The sequence below is a fragment of the Monodelphis domestica genome, chromosome 2 (genome assembly GCF_027887165.1).
Source record: "Monodelphis domestica isolate mMonDom1 chromosome 2, mMonDom1.pri, whole genome shotgun sequence".
Classification (NCBI taxonomy): domain Eukaryota; kingdom Metazoa; phylum Chordata; class Mammalia; order Didelphimorphia; family Didelphidae; genus Monodelphis; species Monodelphis domestica.
This window is the reverse complement of record NC_077228.1, coordinates 141995360-142008075: the sequence shown is the minus strand read 5'-3', so window position 1 is coordinate 142008075 and position 12716 is coordinate 141995360. Positions and strand designations below refer to the sequence as shown.

Below are 12716 nucleotides of genomic sequence, written 5' to 3'. Positions count from 1 at the left end.
GAGAAGGAAAAGGCAAACCACTCCAGTATCTCTGCCAAGAAAACCTTAAATGGGGTCACAAACAGTCAGACACAACTGAAATGACTCAACAACAGCAATAATTTTTTTTTTAATCCTCCAAGGAACAGGCTAATGAATATTTCCTCAAAGGAATATTTAGTTGGGTCGCCAACTTCTTTGCATTCCTTTTCCTCTGAGAAGATTCATTTCTGGGGAGCAAATCAAGCTAGCCTATAGGTACCCCAAAAGAACAGTATCTAACTAGGACTCCTTTAGCCTTTAAACTGAAAGATTGCAGATGGTAGCCACAATTACCCTCTAAAGAACCGTTTCTTTCTGTTACTCCATCTCCTAGTTTCACCGAAGAGCTCAAAAAGAACTGTTTTCCAGCTTCACTTGCATGCTATCGGTGATTCTCAGTCATCCATAAGAATTTTGAGCCAATGGAAAAACATTAAGAGTTAGAAGACATGGGTTCAAATCCTACCTCTGGTACTTACTATATATGCACCTTTGATCAAATTGTTTAGCCTCCAGGAGCCTTACTTGTCTATAAAATGGTTTGTTGGGGGCAGCTAGATAGCACAGTGATCTGCAGCAGGGAGGTCCTTCATTCAATTCTGGCCTCAGATACTTCCTAGCTCTGTGACCTTGGGCAAGTCACTATACCCCAATTGTCTAGCCCCTACTGCTTCTCTTTCTTAGAACTAATACTTAATATTGATTCTAAGACACAAGGAAAAGGTTTAAAAAATAATATTAAAATAAAATAGATTGTTTGGGAAGAGGTGCAGGAAGGGAGAGAGAAGATGGCCTCCAGGGTGCCTGTGATCCTAAGACTTCTTGGCTATCTTTAGGGGATCTCACCTGTGGAATGCCTTGCTGGGAGAGAAATGGAATCTCTCCTCCCTGGAGCTCTTTAAGAAAAATACCCTCTGTCCCAGATGTTTCTGATAGAAGGGTATGATGGAAGAAATACTGGATGAAGGAATCAGAAAATCTGATATGAATTTGGCTTTCTCTCTGTTGCCTCCAGACAATCTCCCATGTCTGGAATGTACTCCCTCCCTCCTTCCCTTCATGCTAGTTTCCTTTAAAGCTGAGCTCAGATGTCACCATTGTAATATTTAAAATTGTGAGGCTGTTTGTAGCTTAATAACTTTACTAAATCAAAAGTTGTAGTAGGAGTGAAGAGGGGGAATGGTAGAAAAGAGGTAGAGAGTTACTTAGCTTACTACTCTATTGGCCACCATGATAGATTGAAGCTCACAACCGACATGGGTTCCTTCAGGTTCCAAGCTCCAGCCAGAAGACCCTCACTTCCTGCTGTGTCTGACTTATAAGCAGTTTTTGCCACCCATTAACTCTCACACATCACATCTCAGGAACCAATCATAGTTTCTTAATTTGCCTGGCATCACCCAGTGGGGAAGTGCCTGTGGAGTCAATTTCCTATTTTGTTAGTACATGGGTTCTTTAACTTCCTCTTCTGAGGCTTATCTATACCTCAATTTACTCAGTGGCATTTGACCTCCAGGTCACTGGGAGATGACATTTTTTTTAAAAAAGTGACACAGAAGAAAGAAAAAATCACTTCTGATACCATTCACATGAAATCTTTTCAGATCCTCCTTGCCTCTCCTACAAAATTACCTAATGGTGTATGTACAGGTTTTGTATCTATTTACATATGTACTTATCTCCCTGGATAGACTCTACATAAGTTCTTTGAGGGCAAAGAATGGTTTGGTTTAGTTGGAGGGGGTTTTGTTGTCTTGGGTGGGGAGATTTGGGTCATTACTTCTTATCTATCTAGCCTAGTTCCTGGCACATAATAAAAGCTGAATAAATATTTGTTGATTAATTATGTGACCTTGAGAAAGTCATCTCACCTCTGCAGTTTTCAGGAAAACAAAGGGGTTAGACTAGATTACATCTAAATTTCTTTCTGGCTCTAATAACTTATGAGGGCAGATGGCTGGAGCAGATGACCTCTCGAGACTCCTTCCAGAATGCTGTTATTCTGTGAAAGAGGACACTCAATTCAATAGCTTGGTTCCAGGGCCTGGCAAGCAAATGGATGTATAACTGTATTAGGAAAGGTAGAATGGCTTAATGTATAACTTGGGAACATTCAAATCCTTTTTTTCTGAATTGAGATACTATTTTGTCCCTGGTGTCCTTTCCTTAACTTCTCTGGGCATTCGTTTGAGTCAGTCAGCTAGCATTTATTAAGCACCTGGGGTATACGGTGTGTTCAGGGAAGACTAGCATCTCTGGCATCAGGACAGATTTCCCATTTTGGTGTAAAAGCTGCCACCCAGCTCTTACCTGTGGCGGGCACAGCAGTCACTCCCCAGGAAACCGTCTCAGCAAGTCAGCTAAACCAGGTGGAGGGTAATTGTCGATGAGTTTTCCAGACAATGTCTCTATCCCAGGTGTGTGTGAAGACTTCCCCTGGTAGAAGGGATACATCAGGACAGTTTGTTCCGGTGGTCACAAAGGTGGCAGGGGCAGACTCTGGAGCAGTTAGAGCTTGGTTAAATTAGACACTGAAGAAGCCACAGTCATCCACTGAGTCCTGGACCATTACCAGTCGCCCTGACTTTTGTCTTGCCACTGGATTTCAGCTATCCTGGACAATAGAGTGAGGTAGATGACTTAGTGCAATTCTACCTCACTTAAATCCAATTTATATGGAGTCAAAAGACATGACCAGAGACATCATTTTGGTCCTCCTTGAATATGAAGCACAACCATTAAGCACCAACTTCTGCCACCAGGCACCAGGGATACATAATTTCCCCAGAAGTTACACTGTAGTAAGATGCAAAAAGTCTCAAAGTAGGGCAACTAGGTAGCCCAGGGGATTGAGTATCAGGCTTAGACATGGGAAATGGGTTCAAATTTGGCATCAGACTAACTGTATTACCCTGGGTCAGTCTATGAACTCTGCCTCAGTTTTTTCATCTGTATAATGAGCTGGAGAAGGAAATGGCAAGAAAACTGTACTAAACAGAGAAAAGGACAATGATACATTCAGACTGTGTGCTCCAGAGACCCTCTCTATCCCTCTGATTAGATTTCTGTGGAACAGAGGGGCACAGAGGATGGAACCCACAGAGCTTCTTTTTCTTTTTCTTTTTTTTAAGCCCTTAAGTATTGATTCCAAAACAGAAGAGTAGTAAAAGCCAGGCAATTAGAGCTAAGTGACTTGCCCAGGGTCACAGAGCTGGGAATTATCTGAGGCCAGACTTGAACCGAGGGACTCTTGACTCCAGACCTGAGGTCTCAAGCCACCCAGTTGCCTCAATCACCCACTCTTTCTTGGAAAGTCCTGTGAATTTTTGAGGGTCACCATCCATTTGGCTCTAGTTGCCAGGCCTTTGGTTGCCAGTTCTGGACTGGCTTTGAAAATGGTCTCTGATCCCCTGTGCTTCAAATCAACATGTATTTACCACAAAGGACAAAGACTTCATCCAAAGGACCATTCATTCAAACTCAAGTCATTTGGTCTCTGGTGACCCGTCTTCTAACGGACAGCTCCCTTGGTGTGTCCTGAGCAGCCAGTTGCCCCAGGTAGGATGCTCACCTCCACAGTTAGGTCAACTAAAAGCTGGCCTTCCAAGGAAACCTTTCCCAGCTCCTCTTAATCCTAGTCCCTTTCTTCTCAGAATAATCATTTCTTATTTATTCTGTATATGGCTCATTTGTTCATTGTCTCCCCCATCAGACAGTGAGCTCTTGGAGGGCAGATATTCTGTCTTGCCTCGTTTTCCACCCTCAGCACATAGCACAAGGCCTGACACTACTGGCTGACTAACGGTATAGGATGATCAATTTAGAGCTGCAGGATCTTGCCAGTCATCAAATCCAACTCCCTTATTTTCAGATGAAGAAACTGAGGCCCATAGAAATTAAATAAATCACCTATGGTCAAATGCCTCCCCTTCCCCAGGTCTTCCCCATTCCAAGACTAACACTGCTTCATTTATCACTTTTTAAAAGTCATTGACCTCTTTTGTTTTTACATTATATGCATTTCCAAATGCATTCCTCCTCCCTATCTAGAAAACCTCGGAACAAAGAAGAAAAAGGAAAAGAGAAGAAAAAGCATCAACTGTGCCTAGCAACGCAGGGTGTCCCAAAAGTTTTATTGCAGTTTTAAGCTTTAGAAACTTACAACGGCAGTAAGACTTTTAGGAAGCCCTGTATATGCACCTTCCTGAGTCCATAGTTCCTACCCCTGCCCCTTTCCCCAGGTCCCCAAAAGAAGGTAGGTCCATTTTCTCAACTTTTCCTTCTCTTATTGCTTGGCTGGGTTCTTATAAATTACACGGTGTTTTCTGTGGTTCAATTCATTCCATTTACATTACTGTGGTTGTGTATATTGTTCTGCTGATCCTGCTTAAGTCAATCAGCCTCAGCTAAATACATTTAGAGCTAGAAGAAACCTTAGAGGTCACTGAATCCAAATCCCTCATTTTGAAGAAGAAACTAAGGCAAACAGAGTTATGTGACTTGAATAGGGTTACCAGCTAGTAAGTGTCTGAGACAGGATTTGAACCTAAATATTCCTGACTGTCCAGCTGGTGGCACAGTAGATAGAGTACATAGGCTGGAGTCAGGAAGAGTCATCTTCATGAGTTCAAATTCATCCTCAGACCGTACTAGCTGTGTGATCTAGGGCAAATCATGTAACCCGTTTGCCTCAGTTTCCTCATCTGTAAAATGAGCTGGAGAAGGAAATGGCAAACCACTCTAGTATATCTTTGCCAGGAAAACCCCAAATGGATTCACAAAGAGTTGGACATGACTGAAAAATGACTGAGCTTATTTCCTGACCTTGGTCCATTTTCCTATCCACTCTACAACCTCACTGACTTTATCTTCCAATAATTCTCTGGCTCCTTCATATTGACTTCATTCACTGCACATTTGCTACTGCTCTATTTGGTTCCTCCAGTCTCTTTGCCGAGAACATGAGTGAACCATCAACTCAAATTTTCTAAGTAACTTTCATGGTAAGAATTTTAAATAGTCCTTGTGATAAAAGATGGGAGCAGCAAGGAAGAGAGAAAGCGGACAAGAGGAACAAAATACACAAATGCCTTTGAGGGCAGTCCACCCAATGCCCTAGTGCTGAAACTCCTCCCTGATCTGAACAAAGCACCTTGGTTCTGTAAAGCCTTCTTCCCTCTCTTTTATCCCCTACACTAATAAGTTGTCAAATAGGAGGTCTTAGGTTCAAATCTGGCCTCATACTTCCTAGCTGTATGACCCTGGGCAAATCACTTAACCCCAATTGCCTAGCCCTTACTGCTCTTCTGCCTTGGAACTTGTATAGATTCTAAGACAAAAGGTAAGGGCTTAAAAAAATAAAACCCAACCAATGAGTTGTCAAGTTCTATCAACTCTCGTTTTCCTCTTATTGCCTGCCCTCCCCCACTCACCCCATCCCCAGCTATCTGGTCTCTGTCCCTGGTTCCTCAGAAGTCAGATGAAACTTCACTTTATTTGGGCCAGAACTAGGTTTGTCTCTATCTCTCTGTATGTCTCTGGGGCCTTTCCTGGTCATCTCAGCACCTACTGAGTGGTCATCTGCTGTCACCTTTTGCAGATAGCTCTTTTTCTTGTTACCTTCCCTCATTAGACTGTCTTTTACTTGAAAGCAGTTACTATTTTGCTTGCTTATATTTGTATACCCAATACTGAGTGGTTCCTGGCCCCCTAGTATTTTATAAGTTCTCTCTCTCTCTCTCTCTCTCTCTCTCTCTCTCTCTCTCTCTCTCTCTCTCTCTCTCTCTCTCTCTCTCTCTCTCTCTCTCTCTCTCTCCTCTCTCTCTCTTTTTCCCTCCCTTATGCCCCTCTCTCTTACCCTCTCACTCCCTCTCTCCATTTCTCTATCTGCCTTTCTCCTCTCTTTCTGTCTCTTTTCTTATCTCTCTATCCCCACCTCTCTGTCTCTGTCTCTGTCTCTCTCTTTCTCTCATTTCCCCTCCTCCTACCCCTTCATCTTTTCTGTGTCTCTTTCCTCTATCTCTCTACCTTCCTTTCTTTCTCTCCTCTTTTTTCAACTTTCTCTCAGCTCTCTATCCCTACTCCCTCCCTCCATTTCTCTCTCTCTCTCTCCTCTCTGTCTTTATCTGTTTTTCCATGTTAACTTTGGTAGGAATCAAAGTTAACTCATCCTTATTTGGAAATGAGTATCAAGGTATTTTTCTATTGTGTTGTTTCAGAATTCTATCTCTTTTAAATATTTTAATATTTCAATATGATTCCTGGTTGGACTGTTAGTAAGATGCAAGCTGATTAAAATGATGCTTTGGATGATAACTTTTCTTGTATCCAGCATTGCATGCAGCTCAAGAGTGGAGTATAGTATATTTAGTAAATACTGAATCAACAGATTGTTATGTTATCAGGGCAAAGTTGGCTCCAAATGAGTTTCCTCCTTTCTCGCCTTTGCTCCCATGTATTCTTTGTCTTCAGAGAGCAGAAGAAGCAACATGGTGTAATGGAAGGTGGGTTAGATTCAACCAGAGGATCTGGGTTTAAATCATTGTTCTGCTACTAATTGCATGACCTTAGGGGAATCACTTTTATCTTTCCTTTTCTTTTCTTTTCTTTTCTTTTCTTTTCTTTTCTTTTCTTTTCTTTTTTTTTTTTTTGACAAACAAGAATAAGTGACTTGCCCAGAGTCACACAGCTAGAAAGTATCTGGGGATAGATATGAACTCAGAAAGATGAGTCTTCCTGACTTCAGGCTAACTGCTCTAACCACTGTACCACTTATCTGTCCCCAGATGAGATTATAAATTATAAAACTTAGCAAAAATTAATTGTTGTTTAGTCTTTCAGTCATATCTCTGGCTTTTTGTGACCTTATTTAGAGTTTTCTTGGCAAAGATACTGGAGTAATTTATCCATTTCCTTCTCCAGCTCATTTTACAGATGAGAAAACTGAATCAACCAGGGTAAAATGACTTTCCCAGAGTTACATAGCCAGAAAGTGTCCAAGGACAAATTTGAACATGAGAAGATGAGTCTTCCTGACTTCAGACCGGCCACTCTATCCACTGTACCATCTACCTAACCCCAACTTTCATCTTTCTATGCCTCACTTTTACTATCAGCAAAATAAAGGAATTCAATCAGACAATCTCAAAGGCTCCTTCTCACTCTGTGATACTGAATGCTGTACTCCTTGGTACTAGGAGTGAGACCTGGCTTGGTTGCCACAGATCAGGAGGTTTTCACAGAGTGGGAAACTCACACTTCAAGGAAAAAAATAGTGGGAGAAAAAGAAATGGTGAAATCAACTGACTAGCAGGTTTGGAGTTGTTTTTAGGTTTGTTTGTTCTTTAAATTCCAGATGGTGAGTTGGGTTTGGTTGGTAGAGCACCTCATTACCAAGCCAATCAGTGTGCATGTGTATTTGCGTCTCCCTCTCTGTTGTCCTCTCTATACCTACTCTGCCCCTGAGCACTTCAATATGTAATGTTTCCTGGAGCATTTAATACCTGTGGTCACACTGCTTTGTCATAATCCTTCTCAGGGCATTTCTCCCATTTATCCTATTTTCTCACATGAGTCTTGGGGTCAGAAGATTTGACATCTAGTCCCAGTTCTGATATCTTTTCTCAATCTGATGTTTGGCATATAAATCTTGGCTTTTTTGAGCTTCTGTTCTTTCATCTGTATTGTAGTGTAAAAATCAAAATTAAATCTTCAGTAATAAAATATATTTTAGGAGATTTACTAATGATCATTAGAAATAAAGGAATAAAAGAGATACAAAATAAAAACCATGTGCCCAATTAACCAGTTCAAACCCGTGCTTACCACCACCATGTTTATTGACAGGAAGCCAAAGTGGTAGGAACCCTCCATGTCACTGCCTAATATCCCCTGTCTACAGGAAGTACATAATGACAGGAAGTCAGTGGGCTCCCAGGAAATGTAGTTCTTTTTTAGGGTAACAGATTTTCAATTATACAATAGGAATAATAACACTCTCCTTACTGAGGCTACAATAACATCAAGGTGAGAGAACCCTTCAAGGGTAATTTTCTATCTACGGCGACCAACCATATAGCCAGTTTTTCTGTGATAGTCCCAAGTCCCCCCCACCCAAAAAAAAGGGGGAGGGGGTGAACCTTGAATAAAGCAGAAAGAATAACCTTTACCACACCACATGTCATAATTTAGGTTTTGAAAGGTATTCTTCCTATGCTTCCTCCTCACCAGAGCCTCTAGACCTGTATTTCAGACATAGCGACACTTAGCACATAAGGGTGAGCAAGCCCCTAGTTGGGTGAGAATCATATTCTTTTTTCATGTGATAGGAGATAATTTTAAAACTGGGTAGACAAAGTTGGAGAATTCATCCTGTTTCAGCCAAGGAGATGTCATTGTTTGTGACTGAGTGTATGTGTCTCTGAATAATATGGAATTAATGCAATTCATTTCAAAACAGATTTTCATGGGCCAAGGAAGCTATTTTTATCACATTTGATTGATCCTTTTGATGACATGAGTAGTTAGAAGGAAAATAATATATTTAATTGCATTGTGATGACTCAATATGTTTTGAAATCTTGGCAAATATAATTCCAAGTGATTGTGAATGTTATAATTTAATAATTGCCCCTCATTTTTACCTTCTTTCTTGATCTTAGTGAAATTATTCCTTTTAATATAGTATAGGTTGGGGGTAGTTAGTAGATAAAAACCCAGGCCTAAAGTTGAGATGTCCCGAGTTCAAATTTGGCTCTGGGTGAGTCACTTAATTCCCATTGCCTAGCTCTTACTACTCTTCTGCCTTGGAACCAATACACAGTATTGATTCTAAGATGGAAGATAAGAGTTTAAGAAAATAATTAATTTTTTAAAAGTTTACTAAGCATCTATTATGTATCAGGCCTTGTACTAAGCCCTGGGGACACAAAGAGGGACAAAATACAGTCCCTTCTCTCATGGATCTCACTATATAATGGGGGAGACAACATGCAAATAACTGTAGAAAAAGTTAGATGCAGAATAAATTGGAAAAAGAATACCCTTGTTTTGGGAGAGAAACCTTCATCGTGCCTCCTAAAGCAACCCATTTCCCCTTGTGACAGTTCTAAACATTAAGAAGGTTTTTCTTGTCTTGAGTCTAAATTTACCTCACTGCACCTTGTACCTATAACTCTAGTTCTTCCCCTCGGGGCCAAATAAAACAAGCCTAATCTCTCTTCCACATGACAGTGAGCTAACTCTCCTTTCCTCTCCTCTGAACCCTTTTAGACTTCTCTTATCCAGGCTAAACACCCCCATTTCCTTATTTCCTTCTGTTGAAACTCCTTTAATATAAACACAAGGAACATCAAAATAGCCTCTTAATTTGGCCAAGTCTGTCAAACCATTAGGATGGCTCAGTAGAATCCTCAGCTGCGCCAACAATCAATCCATCAGATCAGTTTGGGTATGGGAGGGTAGAGATCAGAGAGAATAAATGTTCAAAAGTCAGGCTTGGGGTAGATGTAGGTAATACCTGCTAACAGCCTGATAGAGATCAAAGGAGATTACACTTGTAAAAGCTCATTGCAAACCTTAAAGGGCTTCAAAATATATAATTTTTAAAATACTTTTTTATTGATATCCTTTGCTATTTTTATTATTCCATCATTTCAATCATATCTAGCTCTTCATGATCCCATTTGGGGTTTCCTTGGCAGAGATAGTGGGGTGGCTTGTCATTTCCTTCTCCAGCTCATTTGACAGATGAGGAAACTGAGGCAAGCAAGGTCAAGTCTAGTGTAAAGATTAAATTATATCTAGTAATAAAAATATTATTTTTTGAGGTTTATTAAGGATTATTAGAAATCAAGGATACAAAATAATAACCAATTCAGAATCCCCATAATTAGCTTACTTACTACATCATTGCAATGGAATAGAAGAGGAGAGAGTGGGAGGCATTACTGCCAGTTAAATACTAATTGTGATCTCACCCAGGTGTAGACTCAGGTGAGATTATAGGGAATTCTGGGAAATACCAAGGACTTCTGGGGATTGAAGTCTAGGGTTCAAAATCTCCATTTTTACACTAGTAACTGTCTGGGGCAAGATTTGAACTCAGGAAGATATCTTTCTGATTCCAGGCACTCTATCCACTGTGCCACCTAGCTGCCCTATCCTTTGTTATTATACCACCAGCATTTCCCCCTTCCTCTTCCCAGATTGCCTTGTTATAAAATCTTTTATTGAAAAAAATTGAACTCTTCTTCTTATTCACTGTTATACGGACATGAACACAAGGAAGTGTGCTCACTGTGGTGCTTGATGGTCTATATAGGTTGTCATAGCCCAACCCTCAAATAATTTTGTTTTCTATCCACTATCTCTAGCTTCCGATCATGGATACCCTACTTCAAGTTTCAAGCTGCCCACATTAATCCTTTCTTACTGGGGTCCCCAAATTCCAGGTCTGGGGGGAGAGACTATTTTTTCAAATTTTCTTGTCTAAACTCCGTCCCCTTCTCTCTGCCACTATTTAAAAATATTTACAATATGAAGTCCCACCGAGGAATATACGACTCGAGTGAGAATGGAGAGCACTGAACTATACTTTGTAAGGATGAACATTTTAATGCTCAACGTTTATAAAGGTTGTTAACAGTTGAGATGGTCCTCTCCTAGCTCCCTCCTGCCACTAAATGCCTCCCCTTAGTTTAGGTTTTTATATGAATTAGTAGTTGGTTCTCTGGATATGAAATTGACTAAAAAGTACTTAATAGGTTATTTGTGACACATTGGATCATCTCTACCGATGACCCCCCCTACTCAGTAAATTGCAAAGACTCCCTAGTATAAATGCTGGAATCAACATGGAGCTTGTCAATCTCTTCACAACCTGGCCTTTTCCTTCCTTTCCAGGCTTCTTACACATTATTCCCTTCCGTAGACTTCATGGTCCAGCAATGCTAGCTGCCTTCTTATTCTACACACAAGATTTTTCATCTGCCTTCTCCGTGCCTTTGTGGATTTGCTATATAATCCCTACCAGGAATGTATAACCTCTGCCTTTTGAAATGCTAGATTTCTCTCAAGACTCACCTTAAGTACCACCTTCAACAGAAAACCTTTTGTGATTCCACTCAGCAGCTAGAGCCTCCCCAAAACTAATTTTTAAATTAATTTTGTGTTTATTTAATTTAAATTAATTATTCAATATTCAATTATTTAAATAAATCAATAATTAAGATTTGAAGTCAATTTTTAAATTTTTGTTGTTGTTGAGTTATTTCAGTTGTGTCCAACTCTTTATCACCCCAATTGGGGTTTTCTTTGAAGAGATGCTGGAGTGGCTTGCCAATTCCTTCTCTAGCTTATTTGACCGATAAGGAAACTGAGGTAAACTGGGTTAAGTGATTTGCCCAAGGTCACTCAGCTAACAAGCAGGTGAGGCTGGATTTGAATCCAGAAAGACAAGTTACCCTGACTTTGGCTCGTTATCCACTGTGCTACCTTGTTGCCCTTTTGTATATATTATGTATAGACATATATGTATATATTGTCTCCTCTATGAAAAAAAAACAACTCCTGAAGGGTAGAAACAGATTCATTTTCATCTTCATGTCTCCATTGTATAGCCTAGAACATAGTGGGAATCTAAAAAATCCTTGATTTTTTTCACCCTCTTAAAAATATAATTTTATTTTTAAAATATTTTTCCATAGTTATATGATCCATATTCTCTCCCTTCCCCTTCCCTCTCCCCTGCCAGAACTGACAAGCAATTCCACTGATTTACCCTTGTTTTTAAACTACCCTTAGCAAGCTTCAGGAATATACTTTTCCAGCCTGTACTATAACATATGGAGACCTGAGTAGAGACTCCCCTCCAACAGCCCCCTAACTCAGTCATCTTGGGTCACTCCATCCACAATCCTCTTGTCCTTTAAAGGTAGAACAAGTCGATTCCTGTTTCCACTAAATTTCTGGTAAGAAATGACCCTTCATAAGTTGAGAGTCAGGCCTAGATATGGGAGATCATGGGTTCACATTTAGCCTGACAATTAGGGCAGTACAATGGATAAAGTGCAAGGCTTGGAGTTAGGAAGACCTGAGTTCAAATCCATCCTCAGACACTTAGCTTTGTCAGTGGGCAAGTCATTTAACCTGTTTGATTCCATTTCTTCATCTATAAAATGGGGATAATAAAAGCACTTACCTCTCAGGGTTATTATAAAGAGATAATAATTATAAAGTGCTTAGCACAGTGCCTGGCTCTAAGAAGAGCTAAATAAATGTTAGTGATTATTCTTGGGGGAAAAAAAATCTAGCCTGAGATATTTCCTAGTTGCATGATCCTGGACAAGTCACTTCACCCCCATCATCTAACCCTTCCCACTCTTCTGCTTTGAAACCAATATACAGTTTTTATTCTAAGATGGAAGGTAAAGGTTTCAGAAAAAAGAAGAGAAGAAAAGAGAAGAGAAGAGAAAAAAAGGAAAGGAAAGAAAAGAAAAAAGAAAAGAAAGAAAAAAAAAGAAAAGAGAAAAGAAAAGAAAAGAGAAAAAAGAAAAAGGAAAATAAAAGATGGCTTCCTTTTCTGGACCTCAAAGTCCTACCCCAGTCCCTCTCCATTTAAGGCACTGCAGGGCTCTTTCACTGTTCTTTGAAGATGAGCATACTCTGGCCCAGTTGGCAGCCACTTACCCTTCTTG

At 40.2% G+C, this 12716-nt stretch overlaps 1 non-coding gene across 1 annotated transcript; it reads left to right on the top strand.

Annotated features, from left to right (window-relative positions):
* The first annotated feature begins 4148 nt into the window (after positions 1–4148).
* Positions 4149–4201, top strand: MIR7262A (microRNA mir-7262a). The gene has a single exon (NR_127451.1). It is a non-coding gene; the product is annotated as a microRNA mir-7262a (primary transcript).
* Positions 4202–12716: the final 8515 nt, after the last annotated feature.